The sequence below is a fragment of the Peromyscus leucopus genome, chromosome 1, assembly GCF_004664715.2.
Source record: "Peromyscus leucopus breed LL Stock chromosome 1, UCI_PerLeu_2.1, whole genome shotgun sequence".
In the NCBI taxonomy this organism is placed as follows: Eukaryota; Metazoa; Chordata; class Mammalia; order Rodentia; family Cricetidae; genus Peromyscus; species Peromyscus leucopus.
This window is the reverse complement of record NC_051063.1, coordinates 51,089,059-51,115,918: the sequence shown is the minus strand read 5'-3', so window position 1 is coordinate 51,115,918 and position 26,860 is coordinate 51,089,059. Positions and strand designations below refer to the sequence as shown.

At 48.2% G+C, this 26,860-nt stretch overlaps 1 pseudogene; it reads right to left on the bottom strand.

Moving 5' to 3' along the window:
• Positions 1 to 8,640: 8,640 nt before the first annotated feature.
• Positions 8,641 to 21,813, bottom strand: LOC114706428 (annotated as a pseudogene).
• Between the last annotated feature and the right edge of the window lie 5,047 nt (positions 21,814 to 26,860).

The window sequence follows — 26,860 nt, the reverse complement described above, 5'->3', positions numbered from 1 at the left end:
CCTCCTTCTTCTGGATCTGTCCCCTGTCTCCTTACCCACTGCCCCTAGCCCATTCTAACACAGACCTCCCCTTTTTCTCTTCTTAAGAAGGGACACCTGCAAGGTATCGGCTGCTATTTTCTGCGTGCCGTGATCAGAAGAGGCACGCCACTTTTTTCTTCCCTGCTTATATTAAAGGATGCTCATACTGTGCAAGAGACATATAATTTTAAGATGATGGTAATAGATTGTTAAAAGTTTTTCCCGTGTTTGTGATTTTGATTATTTTGATTGAAATCATTGGGGAAAAATAATTTAAGAATTTGAATAAATGTTGCCTGAGTAGTGATCATCAGTAAGAGGAAAGCCACACCGGAAAAATCTGTGTGCGTGTGAAACGATTACTCCTCCGGCGCGCGTTGATCAGTGGATATACAACGTAAGCCCAAGTATGTGTTTGATGGAGCGAGAAGGAGAGATCCCTGGTTGCGAGTAGAAGACTAGCTAGCGTGACGCCTCGAGTTGCTTGAGCTGAATTAAAGGAAATAAGGAAGATGGTAAACGAGATAGGAAAAAAATCAGCCCACGAGGCATGGGAGACAGCCTGGTATGGTCCAAAATGAGGCCTTCCCTGTTAGAGAGTTTCCAAATTACAGCACAGGTTGGAAGAGACGAACATTCAGTGGAGTGGAACTTTATTGACATACCTTCTACTCTCCATGGAAACTATTCTTGTTTTTTTTTCTGGGAAGGGAGCATAAGAGATTTTTGATCGTCGGGGCAGGGTGTAGATCATGTACGGTGGTGTACTGCCCATGTCGTGGAAGTATCGCTTAGTTGCGATGGAACTTCTGACCCTCGCCATTCTAAATAAGAATTGAAATTAACTCTGCCAGATCTGGTGAGAGATGTTGTTCTAGCAGTGACTGTTTGGTTCAGATAGGAAGGAAGCGCACACCTTCACTCTCTATTATTAAGGTATGATGTGTATTAGTTTTGCTTGTATAGAGAAACCCGGAAAGTAACAGAGCTGGAAGGGAGAAGAGACTGGACCCCGTAAGAAGAAAAAAGAGTGCTGAAGTGTGCAGATTGTCGAGAGACCGGAAAGTTCAGGATCCGCTACAACGCAGCGAGGATCCAGCGATTCAAAGGCAAAGAATGAGCTGAAGTAGGAATGAGCTGCACTTCATGCGCAGAGCAGCCTCGCATGAACAGCTCTCGAGACCGAACGTCTATAGGACTCGGATTACATTTGAGTCAGCTAGATAAGCGTACCGTAAACTATCCTAGGGTCTCGTAGTAGAGGGGCCAGCAAGAGGAACCTTGCGCTATCGAACTAAAAAATGGAAATGGAGCTCGAAGTTCCTAGAGCCGGTCAAGACACTACTGTCAAGCTTCTTGAGGTACTAGTCTATAACTATACGAGCATGCGTGTCTCCCTCTGCGACACGTGCCAGGTGCTGTCCGCGCGGTGACATCAGGCCTGGACCGCTCCTGACAACACCTGGCTGGCGTGCTTTCTCGCATGCTTTCAACGACTCAATCTTCCCTGTGCTTTGCTGAGGTGGCACTCTGCCTCCATGTTGGCCACGCAGGACAAGGCGTGACCGCCCATGCCTGCCACTGTATCATCCGATTTGTCCACAACTTGTAAACCCTTACCAGAAGCGCAACAAGGCGTAATTTACCTAAGATGGTAGCCCACAAGCCCTGATCCCCTGTATTATTACTTACGTCTTATATCCTCGGGTCTCATAGAGTGCCACAGCGTCATTCGTGTGGAGTTTACATGATATCCTTTTATGCTCTCCCTCATGCACATTTATAGAATGTGAAGTGGGCGACCGCAAGGTGCGCGCTGCATTCGCGCGGTGAGAGAGTTTAAAGGGCAGGGGCGGCGTCTCCGATTGGGCCGGGCGCGGGCTTGGCTGTTGCAGCTGCGCGCGGTCAGGCTCGCTGTGGGCCGAGTGGACGCCCGTGACCCGGGGGCTGTGAGTGATGGGCGGCGGTTCGGGGCCGCTCCCCGGGCTGGGCTGGGTGCGGGCTGGCGATGGCCAGTGAATGGGAGTGTGAGCGCGGGTGTGGTAGAGCAGGCCGAGGCTTCGGCTCGAGCGGCACTTCCTCCCTCAGGGATGCTCTGAGCATGTCTGCAGGGTTTCAGTGTCCGCTTACCAGAAGTGATGCAACTGAATGGTCGTAGGACCCCGATAGAGTGAGTTGCATAGTATGATTGCTGGAAACAATTGGCCTTGAGGTCCGTTGCCTGTTTGGGTTAAGTGACTCTATATAGCAGTGTAAACATATTGCAAGCTGTTGACACCTATCACTCTTGCTGCGCATTGTACCCACTCTGTATTCCATATTCTGGAAATAGTCAAACTCTAGCAGGTGAGGCTTTGCTGTTTGAGCTCTGTCTCTTGTTACTGGGTCCAGCTTACATACCTCCACTGATTGAAATATATCCCAGGTCCTCGTAGTGGTTGTGATGACCTGTGTGGTGTCGTGTTTCAGAGCCTTGCCCCATTCAACCTCCTGATGTATCATAATGGGAACCTTAGACAATTGGATATTAAGATGGTGTGGGTGTCGGTGGTGGCTTTACCGTCGAAGAGAGCAAAGGGATTTGTGTTATTTGAAGAATCAAGCGCAATGCTTAAAACATTGCTGCTGGAAAGTAAAATGGCTGAGACATTGAAAACAACTTAGTGACCCCACAGACAGTTAAAATAGAATTACACACAGGCAAACTACTCCCGGATATGTACCCAAATCAAATGATGAAAGCAGATGCCCAAATATTTGTGCGCAAATATTTGCAAGCACTTTTCACATTTGCCAAAAGGTGGAGCCAACTCAGTTGTTCTTCAGTAGACAAATTGGTACGCAGCCGTGGTACACACATCGAGTGGCTGGTAGGCAAAAACAAGGAGCGGTGTATTACTTGAATGTTCATTCATAATGGGGACCGCTCCAAGGTATGGTTGAGGAGAAAGTGTTTATTGTAAATATGAGTAGGGTACAGCCAGAGGCACCTGGAAGAGTCCAGAGCAGGGAGAGAAAGTAGTAGACCAAACATGGCCAGCAGAGAACCAGGCCATAGAGGAGGGAGAGATGGAGAGAGCAAGAGAGGGAGCCAAGACCAGGAGCTAAGAGGACAGGTTAGGTAAGAATGAGAAGCTGGGGGAAAGGAAGCCCGTGAGCTGGAGAAGTTTAGGGTGGAGGCGGGTGAGGACAGCTGAGAGGCCACAGGTACTGAGTGAGCCTGGAGGCCAGGAGACACTTGGGTATGCCAATAGGCACACACTGCAGTTGGCCGTTTGTCCTGAGTTTTCTTTTGAACCTGGCACTACCGGGTTATGCTACACAGTGGGGGATTGCCCCATGGTGCGGTGGGACAGCAGACTTGCGATGTAAATTGTCTAACTCCGTTTCTGTGGACTGTAAGGCAAGTGCCCTCATACAGAGAGCACTGGCTTGCTGGCGGTGGGGAGAAGGCTGGCTTGGGGGGGATAAGATTAGGTGTCACTGGTGAATGGTTGTAAGTTTTGGGTAATGAAAATGTTGTAGAAAAAACGGTGGTTAGATATTGTGAACGTACGTTGCATTGAATTGCTCACTTTGGGCTGCCTTTATGTTGTGAAATTCCACTTCAGTTAGGAGTGGAAATGTGTGACATAAGCGGTGACCTTTTATATTGCGTTTCTTCCTCTCTCTCGGTTCTCGAGTGGCTCACAGTGTTTGTCACGGCCTGGTCCAGCCTGCGCTGCTCACTGCTCCTGTATGAGGCATGGTCGGAGGGAAAGGGCCCATCTCCTTTCTCACCAGGCCCTCCCCTGGCCCACAGCCAAACATGAGTCAGTGCAGCACACGGCTCCTTTAGGAGCTCTCTGTAGCTGGGAGAGCCCCAGTGTCCCCAGTGGAAGGGGTGGGGTGGGGTCAGCCGCCTCTAGCAATCCCAGAACAGAGTCTCAGTTCTTTAGATCTGAGAGCCTGTGGCATCTGCCCCAAGGTCAGTGTTGAAGAGTCAGCCCTTTGCTAATGCCCAGAAATTGATCTACCGGTTGTGGAACTGGACCTTGTGGCATTTCCCGTAGGTTGTCATGGAAACATAATGTAAAGAGGTCATGAGGTCTCTGCTTCACTTCCCTGAGGACTGATCATAGGCACAAAGAGACATTTCCAATAGATGAAAGATGCACGGGAAGAGCACCAGAACTGTACAGAGGTGGTCAAAGTATGGTAGGAAAGCTAGAGAACAATGTCAGGTTAGCTTCTGTGGTTTGAGGCGGGGTGCCTGAAATCAGGTGTGCTGAACGTTAAGATGGGTTATTATAGAAACTTGTGCTGGGGTCCTGGGCACAAGTGCAGCCATTGCCAGCCTGAGAGGAGGTCCATGCCACCAGGCTTTGACTTTGGATATAACTGGGTATGCTGGATAGTTTTATGTCAACTTGACACAAGCTAAAGTCATCTAAGAGGAGGGCACCTCAATTAAGAAAATGCTTCCATCAGTGGGCTGTAGGGCTGGAGAGAGAACTCAGTGGTTAAGAGCACTGACTGTTCTTCCAGAGGACCTGAGTTCAGTTCCAGGCAGCCACATAGTGGTTCACAACCATCAGTAATGGGATCTGATGCCTTCTTCTGGCATTCAGGCATATGTGCAGACAGAGCACTCATACCTAAAAAAAAATTACATTAAAAAAATTGGGGCTGTGAGCAGGCCTGTAGAGCATTTTCTTAATTAGTGATTGGTGGGGAGGGCCCAGCCCACGGTGGTGGTGCCATTCCTGGGCTGGTGGGTCCTGGTTCTAGAAGAAAGCAGGCTGAGCAAGCCAGTGAGCAGCACTCCGCTCTGGCTCTGCATCAGCTCTGCCTCCAGGTTTCTGCTGCGTTTGCGTTCCTGCCCTGATGTCCTTCGATGATGACTCCAGTGTGAAGTGTAGCCAAATAAAACCCTTCCTCCTCCAGCTAGCTTTTTGGTCACGGTCTTTTCACTGTGAGCAACAGAGAGACACTCACTGGGACACTGGGCCTCACGGTGAAAGTTGCAGACTCTGGTGTGCCCTTTCTGCCATGCCCAGTAGCCAGGAAGCAAAGCTGAAGTTTCTAGAGCTGCAGAACTCGTGGGGGAGTCAGGCGGGAGGTGAAGTGGGACTCAGCCCCTTAGGAGTCAAGGTCAGGTTGAGTGCTCGGCTGTCCTGTCTCATCCAACCAGAAACCGCCATTGTGTCTTCCATCTGTGGACTCCGAATGTGAGTCTCCTGCTCCTGAGAAACTTGAGTTTGTGTGTTTGCAGTGCCTACGCCTTCTACTGATGTGGAAGGTGGAATCTGGAGTGCTTTCAACTCCGAGTCTCGCTCTTCTCGTGATTCCCCGGCAAGTCAGGGACTGAGAACTTACTCTTCACAGCAATGAGAATATAGCATGCTTCTCTTCATGAAAAACTTGAACTTAACCAACACTTCATTAGTTTATTTTGGGTTTGAGTTTCAACTACAAGTTACGTAACAACAATAAAAGTCCAGGATACTTTTTCCTCATGCAGGCTTTGTGATTGAGCTGGTAACCAGTAACCAGTATTTAACTTTTTACGGTTTCATCAGTCCCCATAAAACAATGCTACTAACGTCACTTCCTGTGTTGGTTCTTATCGCCCGTGGCTACTTCCAGTCTCTGTAACTGACTCTTCATTTGTGTATTCAGGACATTTCATATAAAAGGAATTAATAACATACTGACTTTGTGGGGTTTTTCTTGGCCTCAGAATGGTCTTTGTCCAGTCTGTCCACTTTCTGTCATATATCAAGACTTCATTCTTTTCTATGGCTGAATAAAATGCCAGCATAAGAATGTATTAGATCGTTTATTCAGTTTTGGATGGATATTTGTGTTGTTTTTGTGCTGGGCAATTCCACAGTGCAGCAGTGGACATTTATGTACATGGGTTTTTGTGGACGTATGTTTTCATTCACTTGGGTATACCAAAGAGTAGAATTACTGGGCCACACAGTACCTTACATTTCAACTTTCTGAAGAATGGCCACTGTGTTTCCCAGAGCAGCTCTGCCATCTTAGATGCCCTCATCAATGGGTTCCAATTTTTCCATAGCCTCAGCAACATTTGTTTCTGCTATTTTTTTAAGTATTGTAATTACAGCCATTCTAGCGGATGTGGAGTGCTAACTCATTGTGCTCCTGGGTTGTATTACCTGGGTGGTTCCTGATAAAGAACTCCGTTCATGTAATTATCGACTGTCTCTGCTTCTGCTTTGCGGAAATGTGAGGGCCACAGTTTTGCTAGTTTGGAACTGAGCTATTTGTCTTTTTATTGCTAAGGTGTAAGAGTTCCTTTTGTATTCTGAGGCCTCATCCCCTATGATAAAAACATGGTTTGCACATGTTTTCTTCCGTCCTATGGCTTACCCTTCCTTCTGCTTTCTTTTTGATGCAGGTCTCATAATGTAGTTGAGGCTAGCCTCAACCCGTGATCCTACAAGTCTTAAAAGAAGAAGAACATATCCAAAGTAGGAAGAAGAGTGTGCAGAGGACAGACAGCGCATACCAAAGCCAAGGTTGTCCTTGCTACCTTTCAGGTGCCTGCTCCAGGGCTGGCTCAGAGCTACATCAGCAGCATCTGCATTGGTCAAGACTGATGAGAGAGAAATTGTGTCTGGGCAGCACTCTCTCTAGAACAGTTTTGCAGAAAAGAGTTTGTCTGGGGTCATCAAGGTGCTAGAAGCCCCAAAGGTGGGTGTGGAGAGCGTCTGGAGGCCTAGGAAGGTGACAACCGGCTCTGTCTGCTGAAGACGACAAGGAACAGCTCCTTGGCGTTGTATGGGGGGGGGGGGGCTGCTGGGATGCAGACCCTGGCTGTCCCGAGAGTACACCAGAGGCTTCCTGTCTGGGGAGAGGAGCAAGTCCAGGAACAGACCAGAGCAGCAGGAGAACAGAAAGGTAGAGCCAGGAAGGCAGAGTGACTGCGTCAGAGGTTCCTACCCTGCCCCCAGGACAGTCCTGCAGGGCAGGATGGTTCAGAGCAAGGACTATGGGGGAAGAGGCATAACATTGCAGGCAGAGGCCTAGATTTGATCAACCCAAGAGCAATTTGGACTAATAAAGGAACCTGGCGTTGAAACTGTTTCAGTTTGAACAGAGTCTCTACTCAGGAAGCTGACAATCCCCTGGGTATCTTGTAGAGCCTTCTTCCGGGAAGTTACTTCTGAGAAACTACCAACACTGTCCCTCAACCTCTCCATCACTGCCTTGGAGTGGGAGGAACAGGTGAGCAGATATTCCCTCTGCTGTCTCCTCCTGTCTCCTTATGAACGTCTTTCAAAGATAGAAACTCAGAATCACAATCAGATAATTAGGTCACCACTTGTCCTCGTCAGCCCAACTCTCTTCCTGCTCCTTTCTTGCTTAGGGAGTTTATAAATCCACAGCCATCTTACAAGCATTAGAGGCGGTCTAGCGACCTAAAGATGACAGAGCAGAGCAATGAAGAAGTTGGGTGAGCAGCGTCTCAGGGACCGCTCAAAACTCTAAGAATGTCTTACTCACCCATTCTGGACACAGCCTACCTGAATACCTCTTGTTCTATGAAATAAGAGATCCTGTTATAACAGAAAAGCCAACTCCATTCCCAGCTGAGACCACTTACTACATAAATGCTTGTTTTAGATCCTTACTCTAAATAATATTTAGATGTTGGATTTACGGCTATGTTTTGACATTGCCAAGCTCTGGGACTCAGGACAGAAAGGAAGGATGCTGTGTGTATGTTGGGAGGGGTGTTCCATCACTGCTTGAAAAGCAGCTGAGTCTGATCACAGAAAAGACTTCCTTATAACTCATTTCACATAACCACCAATCCTGCTTAAGAACCATACCTGGCATGGTAATCCTTTCCCCATTACAATTTGCGTGCTTTGCACACTCTGTCAAGTAAAGTCTTGTTCTCTCTCATCTAGCAGACCATAGATTCATGACAATTAGATATCCTACTCAGACTTCATCGCATCTCCAGATTAAGCCACACCTACCATGAAGTACAGGGCGCTTCAGTGAAAGCTTTCTGAGGCAGACTTGACTACTGACTATGCAAAGGATGCTAGACAAGAAAGAACTGATGAGTAACACCACTGTGTAAGAGATGAGGGAGATACAGAGAAAGGATAGGATGAAAAGGCAAGTGTATCAGCTTAGCATCATGAAGGAGAGGTATTGCCTTTTGATACCTGAGCATTTTATAAGAGCTGTACACAGCGGGGCTGTGGTGGTGTGGTGCACACCGTTAGTCCCAGCACTTGGGAGGCAGAGGCAGGTGATCTCTGAGTTCAAGGCCAGCCTGGTCTACAGAGTGTGTTCTAGATAGCCAGGGCTACCAGAGAAGCCCTCTCTCAGGGGGAAAAAAGTGCTATACAGGAGTAGGTAAAAGTCATCTTTTTGTTGTTGTGTTTGTTTTTCAAGTCAGGGTTTCTCTGTGTAGTTCTGGCTGTCTTGCAACTAGCTCTGTAGACCAGGCTAGCCTTGAACTCACAGAGATCCGCCTGCCTCTGCCTCCCGAGTGCTGGGATTACAGGCGTGTGCCACCACTGCCCAGGGTTAAGGTCATCTTTAGCATTCTTTTCTATTAGTCATTTAAGCATTCTTCTATAGTCATCAGCAGAACATTGAACTTCTGCCCAGGGACATTTGGAACAGGAACTCAGCCACTCTTGTGGCTCCATCTCCAGTTCTTTTAATCCTGGCCAAGACAGCGGCCTTGACACTCTCTTCCGGTCATAAGCCAGGCCCAGGGCAGCCATGCAGTCGAATGAAGAACGTGGTGAAGTTGATGTGCCAGCGGTACTCACTGGCAGGAGTAGTCGTAGGGGAAGGCGTGGTGGTAGTTGTGGAAGCCCTCGCCTGGAACAGAAGCGTGAGAGCAGTTAGGGGGCTCGTGTGTGGGGCTCTTCCTGCTCTGAGCACACCTCTACCTAGAAGCTTGAGAAATCTCAGAGAAATCTGCTGCTGTTAACTGAATAGATGACCCTGTGTCTTCTACCCTGAGGAAAAAAGTGACCTCAGAAGTATCTTAAATATATATATTGCGGTCTCACTTACTGATGTGTGTGGGGCTGTTTTTTGGAAGTCTGTTTCTCTTGAGATAACCGGATGAGGGAAGATGATTCTTCTGGGAAAATGGTTCTCCTTGGAAAAATCCAGAGCAAACAAATACTGAGCCAGACGGCCCCGCTCTGTGTCTGCGTGCATGTGGTCTGGAGGGGAGAGGAGGCTCTGTACGCTTTACAGGTAACAGGCTCAGGCTTTCCATGCTATGTGGTGTCCTGTCAAGATTCCCATAGAAGAAGACAACCAGCAGCAAAAGTCAAAGGAGGCCAAAGGACTGGCGTTTCTCAGCGGTCCCCGGTCCCTGGATGCTGTCTCCTTTGATCTGGGGTTGCTGGTCTTTGATCTGGGTGAGGGCTTAGAAATTTAGAACCACTCTGAAAATGCTAGTGCTTCTAATGATATTCTGGAACTCTTGAATGTGCATTCACTTTGAAAAGAAACACACATCTTTAGACTCAGGATAATTATTATGGCGGGTAAATGAAAACCGTACAGACTGCCAGCTGCTGCCAGAGCCCTCCTTTTCTGACCGAGTCCCCAAGAACAGCACTACTTCACCAAGTTCGCATAAAGAACAACAATAATAAGAGAGTTGGAAACTGAGTATCTCACAGAGATTTAGCGGTGATACGGAAAACAAGCAAGTAACGGGATTTGGGACACCGAACTTCTTCTAACCAGGGCTTCCAGGTGGTTGTGGATTCATTCTATCTGCATGCAGAGTGGTCCCACAGTTAGACTGGGCAGGGGGTGGGAGAGCACCTGGCTAGGGCTACTAACAAAGGACTGTTAACTTCTATATTGGAGCACCGAGTGTTAGATTTCAAACAGAATGGGCAATGGGGCAAGTGTGTGGGTAACCTGGGACATCAAAAGAGAATCTTCCGAGATCAACTTTCTCAGATAACTTGAGCATATGACAGTGGGGGAGGTAATTCAAGAAGCCAAAAAGAAAAAAAAAAAACCCACAAAAAACCAGCATGGCAGGAAACAGCTGGAGAAGAACCAAGGGTGAGGTAAGCAGACAAAAGACCAGATAAGCCATGACCGTGAAGGTGAAGGCTGCAGCTCTCTGGACAGCTAGTCACGAGGCTATGAATTTGAAGAAGCTCCCTATTTCCAGTCACAGAACAGAGCACAGCTCAGGCCACATTATTCTATGAAAATCTAGTAACTGTCGAGTGAAAGTAATTTATTTCAGGAGGATCAAAGTGAGAGCATGTTCAGAGGCAGAAAGTACCTGGTTTAGAAAACTAGGGCAGGTGAGCGGCAGTTGGGACAGTGCGATTGGAGTTGAGTGAACGAAGTCGGAATTCCTATGCATTTTGTAGCGTGATCAAATGCCAAGCACTGAGCTTTCCTGACTGTGCCGCTGACCCTGCTGTTTAGTTTATTCATTTCCTAAACCAAGCGGCCCTAGCCAACCAGAGGAGACGGGGAAGGGCAAACTTAGAAGGGCCTGATGTGGGCTGGGTGTAGTGGCTCACACCTTTAATCCTCGCTCGGAGGAGCTTGACCCAAGTGAATCTCTGTGCGCTCAAGGCCAGTTTGGTCTATGTAGCAAATCCCAGGACAGCCAGGCTTACACAGTGAGACCCTGTTTAAAAGCCGCTTGATAGACACGGCATTTTGGAGACCATTTTGGAACCTGGTGCTCTCCACCATTCATTTTTAGTAGACATGTTGCCTGACTTTTCAGTTGGGTTTCTTATATAATACCTAGTTGGTTTAGCTTTTCGTTGTTCTTTGTCTTTGAGACAGGGTCTCACTCACTATGTAGCCCTGGCTGGCCTGCAACTTGCTATGTAGACCGGACTGGCTTACTCAGTTAATAAACCCTAGTTTCAGATAGAAGAACTGAGACACAACTTACCATTAAAAACAAAGTTAGGAGCCATATGTAATGGCTCATACCTGCAATTGTAGCATTTTGGAGGCTGAGGCAGGGATACTGTTGCAACCTGGAGGCCAACCTGGGCTACAGAGTGGGTTCCAGGCCAGCCTAGGTTACAGAGTGAGAGATCCTGAACTAAAACAAACACATCTTATCTGGTCTTTCAGACAGCAGAGAATCCTAACTAGTAGACCAACGGATGTGGTCATGCTGCAGACAGCTGACTTACCCAGGGCTCCCATTGAAGTTAGCATATTTTGTCTGGCTCCAATGTTCTTGTCATAAGGGCGAAAACCATAGAGGTGGGCGGCACTGTTCACCAGCCAGGTGGCATTGAGCACCAAGGCATATCTCAGTAAAGCGGCAACATAAAAGCTGTGTTGAAAAGTCTCTCCCCAGAAATACCAGGGCACCAGTGTGGGCAGGATGAAGCACATGAGCAGGAGGCCGGGCTTGTAGTACCTATGTGGAGAGATCACACGCAGAGTATGGAGAGGTCACTCTTTACACCTACCTTAAGCATCCACTCCTAGAGTGTACCTGTGCTTTTCCTGCTCCCACTGAGTATAGGGGAAGGGTGAGGGCAGAAACCCCCAGAAGAGAATGGGGTGGATAATCTTTCGAACACACGGTCTTCTACACATTTTTAAACGAGGCAATGTGGACACAGAATGACTTTCCTAGGACACAACACCGGAAGCCAGTGCGTCCAGTATAGAACCACCTGTTTCCGGAAAAGAAATCCATTATTCTTTCCTCAGAGGAACAAAACTATGTTCATCAGACAACAGGGTCAAATCACAGCCTCATCACCTCATTGGCCAAGTTCTGCTGTCTGGGTTCTTGTCCATCTGCCTTTGAATTCCTTTTGTTCGTTTGTTTTTCAAGACAGGTTTCTCTATATATCTCTGGCTGTCCTGGAACTCACTCTGTAGACCAGGCTGGCCTCAAACTCAGGGATCCTCCTGCCTCGCAAGTGCAGGATTAATATTTCTGCATATTCTGCCTTGTATCATGATTATTTCATACTTGCCTTGTCTCTCAACCTCAATAGGCTAGAAATTCCTTGAGGGGAAAGGCTCAGCTATATTCACTTTTATGTCTATGCCTACCTAGTTAGATCAGTGATAGTTAGGTCAGATTGCATTTAATTGTGTTCAGGAAAATTGCTCAAAGTGCATGGAACTGCACAAAACAGTGAAGTATCGTTATGGTCTCTGAGCCATTTAAATGGGTCTTAAAATACAAACCCAGAAATCTCTCAGCTTTTATTTACACATTATATATGAGAAAAGGTGGAGTCTCTAAACCCAGGTGCCCTGGGCTCCACGCCCCCAACCCTGACTCACCTCCTCTGGAACATGACCAGCTTCTCAGCTTTGAGGTCAGACATGTCCAGTTTTTCACCTTTCTCTTTGACAGCCGGGTGTTTGCGCACAAGCAGCCAGCCCACGTGAGAGAAGAAAAAGCCACCCGGGAATCGTGAGGGTCGGCGTGAGTTTCTGTGAACTTGTGGTGGGCGCGGTGATCTCGGCCCATTCATACACATCATTCTGGAGGGACAGGAAAGAGGACCCCAGTATTGAGAAGAGATTCCCTCCTGGGGGAATGCAAGGGCCTTAGGTGTCTCACAGAGTTCCAGGACTGTCTTCCAAGGAGGACTTGGGAGCCCCTCTTCTGCACACTTGCCCCTGACGCTTATGTGGAAAAGGAACTTATAGTCTCAGACTCAGGAAATAGCACTGCCGCTTCCTGAGATTGTGCGGTAGAAGAAGGCAGGTTGGTGACAAGCCCTCAGTTTCGTTAGCAAAGAACAGCAGACCATTGGACAGGATCCTAATGGACGGCCTAGTCCTTGAAGATGGGGAATAGGCAGCAGGTGGCCTTGAGCCGGGCGTGTTGGTCTGTGAATATAGATGGGGGAAGCTCTCTCTTAGACTTCCACAATGACAGGTTACTCAACTAGCAACAAGACCAGCATGTAACTTGGGAGCTTGGGCACCTTTCCTAAGAACCTCTTACATGGGACTCTTCCTAACCCTTTAATTATGCACCAATAATATCACCCTCTTCCCTTTTGCCCAGAGAGCAGGAGAGTTCAGGGTGTAAACTGCTAGGCAGAGATGATTATTATACACATAGGTTGGGAACCTCCAATCTTACCATGCAAGAAAATGAATTTTGTTTCCGGGTTTCTCCTTACCCCACAATGAGCCCCACACTGAGGCCCTCCCCCCAGATGACAAGCTCTCTACTGCCAGTTGCTGTAACCTAATACCGGTAAAAACTCCTTCTCCAACTCCCTCCCTTCTGGGTTATGAACTCATGCTCAAACAGCCTCCGGAGCTGACTTAGCCAGCATGGCAGCCACGGGTGGTATCCCAGCGCAGGTCTATGAGACTACTTCTTAACCCAATTTCCTCATCTGAAATGAGGGATAATAACAGTAGCCACCTCTTAAGACATTCTGAAGACTTAACCAGTGCATCTATGCCAAACGCTCGTACAGTGCCTGCAACAGACTCACTACCCTTAGACATGCTTTGCGTGTGTACTATCTGAAACAACAGCCCTTGGGTCTGCAGCACTTCATCTTCGTTCCCATCGTGCTGGGATCCCAAGACAGGCATCACAAAGTGTACGTTTACTGTTTATTGATGGTCTAGGAAACTGGGGTCAGTGGCCTAACGATGCAGGGTGGCCTGTTAGACTGAAGGACCACGTCAGTCACACTCTGTGAAAGCATAAGAATGTGGTCAAAATGACCCGGTAGTAAACTAGAGACCCCTTCCTCCTGTCTCCCTACCCAGTGACTCAGAAGGACCTCATGCTCTGTGGACCTCAGAACTAAGCACATACTTTAGATGACCACAGAAGACCAGGGGAGACAATGGCTGCCCTGTTGGCTCTCCTCAGGACACCGATTCCCTCTGGTCTGCCCTGGATCCTCAGTAGAAGTGACTGACACACAGTGCTGAGCAGCACCAGACTCTTACCTGGAAAGCCATGGTGTTGGCAATGATGAGGAAGAGCCTCAGGGGCAGCCGTGCTTTATAGGTTCGGTGGCTCCACAGGCGATGCGCCCCGGCTGTGATGCTCAGGCCAGTAACTATATATGATACATACACTGCAGGAAAAGACAGTGGAAATCAGGAAAGTTCGCCTGCTAAGAATGTTAGGACACCTTTCCGGAGCTCCATCGTGTCTTTGTAAGGCTTGGGATGGGGATCTGTTTTCTCCTGAATCCTAGGGATATAAATAGACATGGATCCTTTGACACTAAAGCAGTAGAAATGAGATATATTCAAACCACATATAGGCAAGACGTTTTTCATGACTTGTGCAGCTCTCTGAACAAAGGGAGAGCGAGCCTTTCTTGATTTGCTCAAGTGGCAGCATGTGGGCAGAGAGACCATCAAGAACTTTAGGTGCACAAGCTGCTGTAGCTGCCTAAATAACACAAAGGAGAGGTATAAGCAAGCATGTGCCATGCTTTCGGCCAGTAACTAGCTGAAGGCCTATAAGTTTATTTGCCACTGTCCTATTGGGGTGTTTCTGTCTCGGGGATGCTTTGTTCTCTAAGGCTGAAAACATTCACCGCTTGAAGAGAATCCATCCCCTCACAGACTGTCCACCTAAAAATGGAGATGAGCTAAGGAGGTCTAGGTACTGAGGAAGTAGGTCAGGGAATAGGGTTTCAGTCACTGTCCTGCAGGAGCATTATGCCAGGTTCCTGGGTCCTTTGATCTTCGGCTGACTCTCTCTGAAGTGTTGAGGGCCATCAACTGTGCCCACAGTGCTTAGGACCATAAACACAGCTGTTTATGAGCCAGATCAATCTGGGCACTGCCAAATTAGAGGAGACCCAAGTGGCAAGGACACACATGCAATGCGGAGCTGGGACTATATAAACAGTCGGTACAATAGCATGTCATTACTGCAGTGGAAGGGTGGCTGTATCAGGACAGGCAGCCCTGTATACAGTCACATTTGCACAGAGGCTCAAGCTTCGCCAAGGATATTACTATTCTTATATTTACTGTATCCCTTAAAGGGGGTAGGTGCTCCTAACGTGACCTCACAGTTGAGGAAATGCATGGAGTAAGTGGTATGTTTTTCTAGTCCCACGAGACTGGTAAAGTGGAACCATGGTTTGCAGCTAGGGTTTCCGACAACAGTCTATTCTGGCTCCAGCTCTGGCATGTACTTCTGGACAACAGAGAATACCAGCATTGTCCTACCCTACTGACCTCAAAGACCACAGCTCAAGAGGCATTGCATAATCCATGATGGGGAAGGGGACAGTGGGTGTAGCCATCTGTTCCTCTGGTTGGTATAGCACTAACATAAAAGCTGGGACCTTGGTAAAAAACTATGTTACAATACTCTAAGGCCAGCTGGAAACAATGGCTGCTCCTCAAAGGCTACAGAACCTTAAGGTCGGAGACCCCACCACTTTGTATAAATGGCCCTATGTTTTTCGGAAGCCAAAAAATAACAGATTACTAATGGAAAGATACCAAAAAAGAGAGCAAACACAGCTTCACTTTGGGAATGTCATTCCAATTCCTGTATGAGCAACTGAGGCCTGCCAAACAGACAGTTTGGACAAGCTCAGAATTGAACTGAATGATGCCTACAAGGAGGGCCCAAAGTGGAAGGGGAGTCTATAGTCTATAAGGGAATGCTACCCACATTGTGTGTCCATTACGCTGCAACTCAAGTTTGGGGTTCTCAGAAGGAGAAGAGTACAGACACCACCCAGCTGCCTCAGTGACCATGATCCTTGCCCTACAGATAAACCACCCTGCTATATACGGAGTGTGACACCATGTGATAAGAACAAGCTATTCCCGACCTGAAAGGGTGCTTTAGGCCACACTGGGACAGGATCTTGAGGAAGGAAATGTGCACAGTTGCATTTCCCTGAGACATCTGGAAAATTTCCAAGATGAAGCTCCAGAGTCCAGATCTCACCACTTGTAAGACCTACAAGGACTGGGCCAGATGCAGCTAACATCTGGCCAACTAGCCTCTTTCTACCACTACTCTTTAAGAGAGAGTGCCAGAAAAAAAAACCACACCTGAGGCTGCTCTAGACAACATCCCAGCATCTTCCTGAGGAGAACTTGCCAGAGCAGCAAGTGCCCTGCATCCACACAGGTCCTGCTCACTCTTCCTGTTCAGGCTTCTGGGGTCACAAGTGATAACACCCGCAAAGCACATCTGTAGATGTCAGGGGCAGCACTACCATCAACTCCAGGCCATGAAGCCCCAAGGGTCTGAGCTAAGGCAGGCCAGGACACGCTGTCATTCTCAGTACAGCAGCCTGAAGATTGGGCTAATCAAGGGTTATAATGTCTGCCAAAGAACTGTGTATTGGAGACAGGGAAGGTGTGTTAGACCGTGCAGCATCCATTGCACTGGAAGAGATGAGATGAGCAGCAGGAAGCTGGATGGGGACTGGAACATGAAACCCTTCTGCAATCTTATTTCATTCTAAGAACATCCTGACCGGCCTATGCCACACCCTGGAGACCTACGAACAGTAGGGGAGCCTACTGTGCATCTGAATTGTATAGGATCCTGCTTCATCTTCCTCCCAGGCAAGCCAGCCTCATCGGGACAGGGGTGAGGTCCAAAGACTTGTCTGGATGACCCTCTTCCGTTTTTTTCCCTGTACAATCTTCATTTGCTTTGTGCTGACTGGGTTCAAAGTGTAGTCCATAAAGCCCCTAGCCCAGTACCTGGGGGAGGGCCTACTTGTGGCAGGCAGGCAGGGATAGGACAGGCAGACAAGCAAGGAATTCACCCAGAAAAGCTTGTTCAGGGTCAGTTGCTGCTTTGTCTCATGTCCATTCCTCCAAGCCACCATGCCCATGGGCTCAGCATCCATGTTAAGGGACTCCCGGAACGGATACTCTTGCATCCCAATCCAACTAGGCTCTTTTTCCAGCCCAGTCAATCCCTCAGGAGCCAAAGGGAAAGGGATGGAGAATCCCATACAGAACACGGCTGCTGACCTGGGTCAGAGCAGACCTCATTAAGGAAAAGGGTGAGACCAAGAGCACTGGCCCAAGACAAGGGTTGCTGCTCACCGAAGATCCAGGTGTAGACCTTGCAGGAGGGAACCAGTGTGATCCCATACAGGGCCCCCAAGTGCAGCAGGGCCATGAGGATGATGTTTCTCCAGACATACTCCAGCTTGGGCGGGGGCCCCTCCTCATCCTGGTAGCTGGGGTCATGTATGTCTTCTTTCATTTCAGGACGGATGTCTTCTGCCCATTGTTGGAAAATCTTTTCTAATTTCTCCCCCTCGTTCTCTAGCCCCCCAGAAAGAGGCTTTGTGATGGTGGTGGTGGTCGTGGTGGTCATGTAGGAGCTGGAGATCTGTAAGAAGAGGGAGTGGAAAGTCAGTAGGCAGCAAGGGAAACTGTGTTCTTCAGTGTAGGTCAGGCAGAGTAGAGTACAGTGCCCGGGTTAAGTAGGGTTAGCTGGAAGAGAAGTCCTGTCAAACTATGAATCCAACTAAGAACAGATTGCACAGTGAAAATAATTTGCTCGATACAACTTAGTCATGGAAATAGAAAGCAGAGGAAGTGACTGTAATTACCTTATGCTTTGTATGATTCAAGGAATTATTATTGTGTTTTGGATGAAGCCTTGGATTAGGTGACCTACATCTTAGAATCGCACTATCCCAGCCTCCAGAGTATTGGGGTTTCAGATGAGTGCCACTGCGTCCTGTACCCAAATTTTCCTAATTTCCAGATCTGTCATAAAATAACTCAAGTCTGGAGTGGTTGGGTATACCTGTCATCTCTACACTATGGAGTCAGAGGCAGGATGGCTGTGAGCTCACCGCCAGCATGGCCTATGTGCGAGCTCCTGGCCAACCTGAACTACGGAGTCAGATGTTTTTGCAATGTTACCCCACCCTCAAAACAACAACAAAACCCAACTTGGAAGATGAGTAGCCATCCTTTCCATGAACAGTTAAAAAAAATTGTTAACAATGAGTTAACTAAGTGAATGCAAGTAAGAAAAAATTTATAAATGAACTTTTAATCTTTTTGAATTATTTTTCTTTATTACAAAAATCTCAAAGTTGTGTTATATTAAACTCATTTGGTAAGAATTTGGCTATAGAGAGTAAAATTATGCTTCTGTTGCAGAATATTCCTTTACATTGTGTGAAGAAGTGTGATTGGTTTAATAAGAGCTGCATGGCCAGTAGCGAGGCAGGAAGGCGGGGGGGACTTCTGGGAACAGAGAGGACTGGAGAGGAAGAAAGGTGGAGTCACCAGCCAGACGCAGAGGAAGCAGCATGAGCAGGGTGGAGAGATGAGTTAATGAGCCACATGACAGAATGCAGATTAAAATAAATGAGTGAATTTAAGTTATAGAGCTAGTGGGACAAGCCCGAGCTAAGGCCAAGCTATCATGATTAATAATAAGTCTCCGTGTCATTACCTGGGAGCTGGCGGGACAGAGAAAGTCTTGCTTCATGCTTCAGAGCATTCTTTTTATTATTATTATTATTTTATTTTATTTTACAATACCATTCAGTTCCACACAACAGCCACAGATTCCCCTGCTCTCCCCCTCCTGCCCCCTCCCCTTCCCCCAGCCCACCCCCCATTCTCATCTCCTCCAGAGCAAGGCCTCCCCCAAGGACTGAGATCAACCTGATAGACTCAGTCCAGGTAGGTCCAGTCCCCTCGTCCCAGATTGAGCCAAGTGTCCCTGCATAAGTCCCAGGCTTCAAACAGCCAACTCATGCAATGAGCCCAGGACCTGGTACCATTGCCTAGATGCCTCCCAAACAGATCAAGCCAATCAACTGTCTCACCCATTCAGAGGGCCTGATCCAGTTGGGGGGCCCCCCAGCCCTTGGTTCATAGTTCATGTGTTTCCATTCGTTTGGCTATCTATCCCTGTGCTTTATCCAACCTTGGTTTCATCAATTCTTGCTCATATAAACCCTCCTCTTTCTCGCTAACCACCCGGGGCCCAGATGTGGATGTCTGCATCCAGATTCCTCAGTCCTTGGATGGGGTTTCTGGCACAACTATTAGGGTGCCTGGCCATCCCATTACCAGAGCAGGTCAGTCCCGGCTGTCTCTTGGCCACTGCCAGCAGTCTTCTGTGGGGGTATCTTTGTGGATTTCTGTGGGCTTCAGAGCATTCTTGTCATGAGATTGAATCCCTCATCTTTGATTTCTTCTTATGGGTCCCAAACATTTCCAGATGTGTCCATTTCCATGTTGTCCCACCCAACCACTAAGAATAAGAACTAATGGGGTCCTGAGGCCCCCAAGCTAGAACTAGATGATGCTGTCCTGCCTGATGTGTGGACTGCACACAGTATTCACCAAAATATCTCACACATAAGCAGAGACATTCTAATTATGCAGCAAAACAAAGAGGTGGCGAGTTTGTGTTGTGGACAGATGGTCTCAAAACTGTTGGAACAAAACTCCTTACCACAATGCACCTCTCACCTTTGGCCGTCTCCCTGCTGTGCCTACCTCTTTACTTCACAAGATACTGCTGTACAGTTAATTTTAGAATCAAATATTGCTGTCCCATCAAACCCAGTCATTGCTATGGCCATTGGCCTATCCAATTTAGGTGATTTGTTTCATAGGGACCTCGGCTAAGCAGCATGTCAAGTCTTACTGGGAGCTTAGCCACTAGTTTACTAGGGGGTCCCATGTTTTTTAAGCCTATGTACACTGACAGGGAGTCACTGCTTAGAAAATCCCCTTCTCTTTTTTGCAAGTATGCTGGCCCCCAGATGCCCAGAACTTACCAGAGCTGAGACCACAGGCTAGAATTGAGCACTTCCAGGACTGAAGCTGGACTTCTGCTTCAGAGCGTGGGCTGTGTAGCAAATCAGGTGCTGAACTTGGAACTGTGTTCCGTCGTGTATATATACAGTGGCTGTCCAGGCTCTGCTTCACTGTGTGGGCTGTTGCCCAGAGCTGTGGATTTAAAGGCATTGGGTGGCTGAGTGCTTTATTTCCTCATACGCCTTTGTCCCCTGCCAAAAGGGGCAAGGTGTGCAGAGGTAGCTGGCCTACGCAGCCCCAGGCAGAGATGAGGTGAGAAGAATTGAGGGAACAAAATATCCAGGCACTGGCCAAATCCAAGCAGGACGATGTTGCATACATCCTTGTGATCTTAACATAATATTACCCCAAATCCTGTCCCTGCCTTTTCCCATGAGAAGATGTTAAATGGGGCTGAAGAGATGGCTCAATGATTGTGAGCACTGGCTGCTCTTCCAGAGGTCCCAGGTTCAATTCCCAACACCCACATGGCTGCGCATGACCATTTGTAACTCCAGCTACAGAGGACTCTACACCCTCTTCTGGCCTCTCAGGGCACTAGACACTCAAGTGGTGCACAGACATACATATAGGCAAACCCCCATACACATAAAATAAAATAAAATAATTTTTAAAAAGTTAATAATACATTTGTCAATTCTGGCCTCCTCGTTGGTCAAAGACGACTTGATGTTACCTTATCAACCATTGTCACGGGCTCAGCTCCGTCTTCTGTCCCCTCTTCTACCACCTCTTTTCTCTCCTTGCCTTTTTATTCTCCTCCTTGTCTCCTTCCACTGGCCACTGGGCCTCTCCTGTGGGCATGGCAACACTTGAGATTTCATTCTGGAAAACAGTATCTAGTTCAGCAATACAAGCCCTGGGAAACCCAGGCACAGGGTGAATGGCTGGGCATTGGGGACATTACACAGGGGAGAACGGGAAAGCCATGGTGGCAATGACCACTCTCAACACCACCCAGCCACCTGTTCTCTCAGGAACGTGAGAGGGAAGACATGGCGATGAGTTTTGAACCGAGGGCTCCATAGCCCTCGTCTATAGAGGAAAGCTCCTAGCTCAGGGAAGAATTATGGCACTGGCCTTCCCACCAACTCTGAATGCTATCCTCACTCTGCAGCACTATATCCACATACATACTCTGACCTGTGTGCACGCACACCCCGTACTTAGTTAATGGGCGGGCTCTGCAGGGTAAGGACTCTGCCAGGAATCAATGGGCATTGGTTCTCCCTGGGTCCACTACCTATATCTGTGCCCTCAGAACATACTGGGACTGTTTGTTTGTTTGTTTGTTTGTTTGTTTTTTCCAGACAGGGTTCCTCTGTGTAGCTCTGGCTCTCCTGGAACTCACTCTGCAGAACAGGCTGGCCTCGAACTCGGAGATCCACCTACCCCTGCTTCCTGAGTGTTGGGATTAAAGGCATGCGCCACCACGCCCGGCTCATACTGGGACTTTTGAGAGATTCCTGGTGCCCTCTGTAAATTCTGAAGTGTTTGTGTAAAAGAAACAGGAAGCACAGACAGGCGTTTATACCCAGCAGCAGGCTGAAGGAGTAGGCAGGCTAAGGATTAAGAATAGAGCAGATATTGAATGATCTCTGTGAGATTAACTTTGTTGAAGCCTCACCCTCTGAGGTGGTTAACGCATACTTCCGTTGTAAAGTGTCAAGTGGCGTTATCAAACAGCTTAGCCACGGTAGTCACACCGGCCAGTTTACGGTAGGAGGAGGAGTTCAGAAATGTAGGTTGATGCCCAAGCTCCTGAACCCCAACCCTGATGCTCTATGCCTCATGATGGCTTGCGGTAGGGAGCCCACTGCTCCGCGTTTCTCTCCCACAGCCGGGGAGAAGCAGCATTCCCAGGCACCTCTGCTAGCCTCCATCCGCGGTGGCCACTCCACCTCTGCCTGGCCTCCATCTGGGGTGGCCACTTCACCTCTGCCTGGCCTCCATCCGCGGTGGCCACTCCACCTCTGCCTGGCCTCCATCCGGGTGGCCACTTCACCTCTGCCTGGCCTCCATCCGCGGTGGCCACTTCACCTCTGCCTGGCCTCCATCCGCGGTGGCCACTCCACCTCTGCCTGGCCTCCATCCGGGGTGGCCACTTCACCTCTGCCTGGCCTCCATCCGCGGTGGCCACTTCACCTCTGCCTGGCCTCCATCCGCGGTGGCCACTTCGCGGGGCAAACCGCAGGGGCGGCGCCTCCTGATTGGAGCGGACGCCGGCCGAGCCGCAGCGCGGCTGCTGATTGGCTGCGCGGGGTCAGGCGCTGTGGGCCGAGTGAACGCGAGTAACCCGGGGGCGGGCGCTGACCGAGAGTAACCCCCGGGAGGGGCGGCACGCCTCTCCCTTTGTCTCCTTCGGCGTGAGGCTCGGGACGGGCTGGCCTGCCTGGGCAGCGACAGGGCATGGGAGCGGGGCGGGGCTGTGCCAGAGCAGCCCGCGACCAGCAAGGCCGAAGCGTTTGAGCACAGCTGCTGCCTTGTGCCCCAGGCCCCAGCTTTGCAGGAGTTAAGTGGGGTTCTGTGCGAGGCCGAGCGGAGGTCTCTAGGAAAGAAGTTTATGGAGGTCCACGAGTGGATGTGGCGAGTGTGCCTTAGTGACTCTGGAGGATCTTTTGTAAACAGCCTTAAACAGGAAACGGCTAGGCGACTTCTCCTAGCCTGTGCGTCGTGGGTAAGGAGTCTGGAGACCCGTCCAGGGACAGTTTCGATCATGCAGAGTCAAAAGTCCGGGGTGCGCTTAAACACTGCTGGTGGGGGTGGAAATCAGGTTGGTAACCCGAGAAGGGTTGAAGAATTACCGCAAGAACACACAGCTCCCCTCCTGTCACCCCAGTCAGTTGGAAGCAAGTACTCCAGTAATTGCGCACACTGTTCATAGTAGTATTACCAGGCACACAGGGCCAAAAAACTTGCCACCTCAGTTTTCTCATTGTGATTAATTTTAATTGTCAGCTAGACTGGATTGAGACTCACCAAAGAGGTATGCTTCTTGAGTGTGTCTGAATGGGCTGACTGAGGAGGGGGGAGCTACCCTGAATGGGGGTAGCATCTTGACACATGCTGAATTTAAAAAAAAAAAGGCAAAGGGAGGTCGCAGGCAGCTGGGCACGAGCGTTTCCTGACTACTGACTGACACAATATCACCTGATGCTCCGGCCGGGGGAGCTGGGGCACCTCCCTGAGATGCCTTCTTCCCACGGGAGTCCAAAGGAATCGGCCCTTCCTTAAGTTGCCTTTGTCCGGTGTTTTATTTTATTTTATTTTATTTTATTTTTTTTGTTATTTATTTTTTTTTTTTCGAGACAGGGTTTCTCTGTGTAGCTTTGCGCCTTTCCTGGAGCTCACTTGGTAGCCCAGGCTGGCCTCGAACTCACAGAGATCCGCCTGGCTCTGCCTCCCGAGTGCTGGGATTAAAGGCGTGCGCCACCGCCACCCGGTGTTTTATTAACGGCCAGGAGAAAAAACGGATCCACCTGTGTTTCCACGGAATTAGGACATAGATGTTGGGAAAGGAAAATGGACCTGTTTACAGTTTGACCAAAAGTCTGGGGATCTGCTTTCCTTCCCACTGTGGCTGTACATCTTACAGTCTTTAGAAAACGAAGAGACGGAAGCTAGAATGTATGCAAATTTCGCTGTGAAATAAGTTAACTGGGGGAAGGAAACTGCTCCCCAGGATAAAAAACCAGCTGTGCTGGGGAGGTGGCTCAGTGGATAAAGCCCTTGCCAGACAGGCTTGAGGTCCCAACTTCAAATCCCGGAACCCAGGGAAAGCCAGATGTGGTGGTGCACATCTGTAATCTCAGGGCTCTTACAGTGAGATGGGGAGGGAGAGGCAGATGAATGCACAGGAGTTCTCGGGCCAGCTAGTCTGGCTTAGGCCACACTGAGGAAATGGATAAAGAGATTGTTCTAGTCACATACAATGGAATGCTATTGAAAAAGGAAAGGAATCAAGTACTGATGTGCTACGCTGTCGACAGATGCACAAATCATGCCGAAAGAAGAAAGCCAGATTCTATTTCTGTGAAAAATAGTAAACCAAGAGAAAAAGAGCAGTTGGTTGTTGCCAGGGATGGGGACTGGGCTTGGGAGGTGCAAGAGGAGAATAAGGGTTGAGGTGGTGTAGTGTCTCTTTGGAGTGAGGGAAATGTTTTGAAACTAGGTGTGTTGGCTCCACAATAGTGTGAGTGTACAAAATACCATAGAATCATTTGCTTTAATTTTTCTCGTTTTTACTTTGTTTTTATTTTTTAAGGTTTATTTATTTATTTAATGTATGTGAGTGCTCTATCTGCATGTATAACCTATGCCAGAGAGGGCATCAGATCCTGCTATATATGGCTATGAGCCACCATGTGGGTGCTGAGACTTGAACTCAGGACTTCTGGAAGAACAGCCAGTGCACTTAACCACTGAGCCATCTCTCTAGCCCCCTCATTTTTACTTTAGATGAAAATTAAATGATTTACAGTTACCGTAAAAACTTGTACCAAAGTCTTAAGGAGGATGGAGGAAAGAAACTTGCCAAGATACAATTCCTAGGAGCCCAACAGGGCATGTTTCTGACCTGAGTATCAACCGATCACTGACTGTACCCACCAGTGTATCCAGACCAGTTGATTGCCTGAAAACTCAACCATACCAGGACTAGTGTGGTGTGGGGTGTGATTCTAGTCTGTATAATTGTCCATGTTAAAATGGCTAATTCTTTGTTGGGGAAAACCACATCATTTTAAATGGCTATACCAAGAAAAAAGCTTGTGTGTGGGGATGTCTTCTAGGTCATCTAGGTAGAATTTGCTAAGAAATAAGAGGTGCTATGAGCCTTCTTGCGCCCTCTGCTGGCATTATAAAAGAACTCTCTTTCCTTTTCCTGATCCTAAATATTACTAGAAGAGGCCCAGAATGAATACCCCTTTGGGTTTTTTGAGCAGGTCCTCACGTGGGTCCAGACATACCAGGAATCAGCACAGACCACCTGCTCCTTTCTAGTTTGGATACAGGGGCGTGGAATGGGGGGTGGGGGTGTAGTAGGGTGGGACAGAGCTGAGTGCCCCAAGGAGGAAGTTCTTTTTGTATCCAACAACTCCAAGGCACACACTCCGTTTCTTGTGCCTTGTGATTATTATTGGAATCCCCTGCGCCAAATTCAGTGAGCAAAATAAGTCTGCCTGCATCATAGGAAATTAATATAGGTCACAAAACTGGACTTACACTCACGTGACCTCATACTCATGTGACATTTACCATGTTCCAACCAGACACCCCCGAGATGTTTTCATTTCATCGTGCACTGACTGTCCAGTCACAAGGAGACTTTCTAGCAGGGGAAAGTGCCCTTGTGGAGCTGAGAACGTAATAGGGTGGACTGTTGTTAGAAAAGAGTGAAGCAAGTGTCTGTTAAAAACTCAGCTGTGGTTTAATGTTAAGCTACTCTAATGAATCCAAGTACTGGGGAGGCAAAGACAGTGGGTCTCTGTATGTATATATATGGTGCTTTGCTTGCATATATGTTCATATACATTTGTGCGGTACCCAGAGTGGCTAGAAGAGGGCACCAGACCCCCTGGGACTGAAGTTACAGACAGTAAGAGCTGCCATGCGGGTGCTGAGAATGGAACCTAGGTCCTGTGGAAGGGCAGAGTTCTCAAGCACTCTCTTAACATCCACCATCTCTCCAGTCCTCTCTTCTATTTTCATGTCTTTTCGCTTAATTTTCATTTTATATAGTCAACAGGTTTCATTAGAATTACTTACATGACCATGGGAACAGATTTGTTTACAGAAGTGGTTACACCAAGAAAGAGAGAGAGAGGGAGGGATTGAGGAAGGGAGGGAGGGAGGGACGGAGGGAAGGAGAGGGAGGGAAGGAGGGAGGGAGGGAGGAAGGAAAAGCTATCGTTCTCTCTCATGAGCCCCACTACTAGGCATGACATGATGGTGGCAGGCCCAGTCTTAGATGGTTTGCAGGTAAGTTCAAGAGTGCAAAGGCCATGCCCTGCCTGGAAGGCAGTGTTCTATTCCATCACAGCCCTTCTCTCGGGCTCTTCTCTCAGGCTCTAATGCTGCTTCTTCCATGATATCCCCTGAACTTTGGGAAAGTTGGTATGGATGTTGCATTCAGGACTGAGCACTCAGTCACATATTCGCAGTCCTTAGACAAACTGTGAGTCTCTGAAGGTAGTGCTGACCACTACAAAAAAGAACCTTCTCTGACCAAAGCTGAGCAAAAACATAGTTGTTCAGAAGGTTATTTGATGGACACATTATGTCCACTTAGGAAAACAGTAATAGTAGCTTCCTTACTAAGACCTATTATTGAATACCCAGGGGACCTGGGGATTTTGCTACATCCAGTGTGGTTTATCTGAGGGAAAAAAAATCTATGTACACTATGTTCGTATGTGTGTTAACTTTATTCCTCTATCAAATTCTATCAATACAGCTACAGCTCTGTCAGGCACTCAGGGCAGGAATAACTCTAAATACACCAAGCTCTTTATCCATCTCCTTTATTTCTCTGTCCAGTTCCCTAGCTCATAGTCCTGCTAACGACTAAACTCCTCTGCTTCTAGCTTCATCTTCGTCCTCCATTTCCTCATTCTCCATTTCCACTACTCTCTACTCCTGTCACTCAGAAAACTCTAGCAGAGATCTGATTACCCTCTACAGAGCCTCTGTCTTCCTCTCTTTTCTCTCGTCATGCCATTCAGTCTGTTCCTACAGAAAATGCCTGTCCTCCTCTCCCTGGCCACTCTTTCTCTGCCTCCTCAGGAATGTTCCTCCATCCTACCTTCCAACTTGATATGTAAAAGCCTCTTTTGTTCTCAGTCAGTTGCTCTGGAGAGCCACTAGGCCTCAAGGCAAGGAGATGGTCTGAGCTTCATTTGCATAAAAAACAAAACTATGTGTGTGGTTGTATTGTATTCCCCAAAATATTGTGCACCCTAATAAACTTATCTGGGGTCAGAGACAGAACAGCCACTAGATACAAAGGCTAGAAAATGGT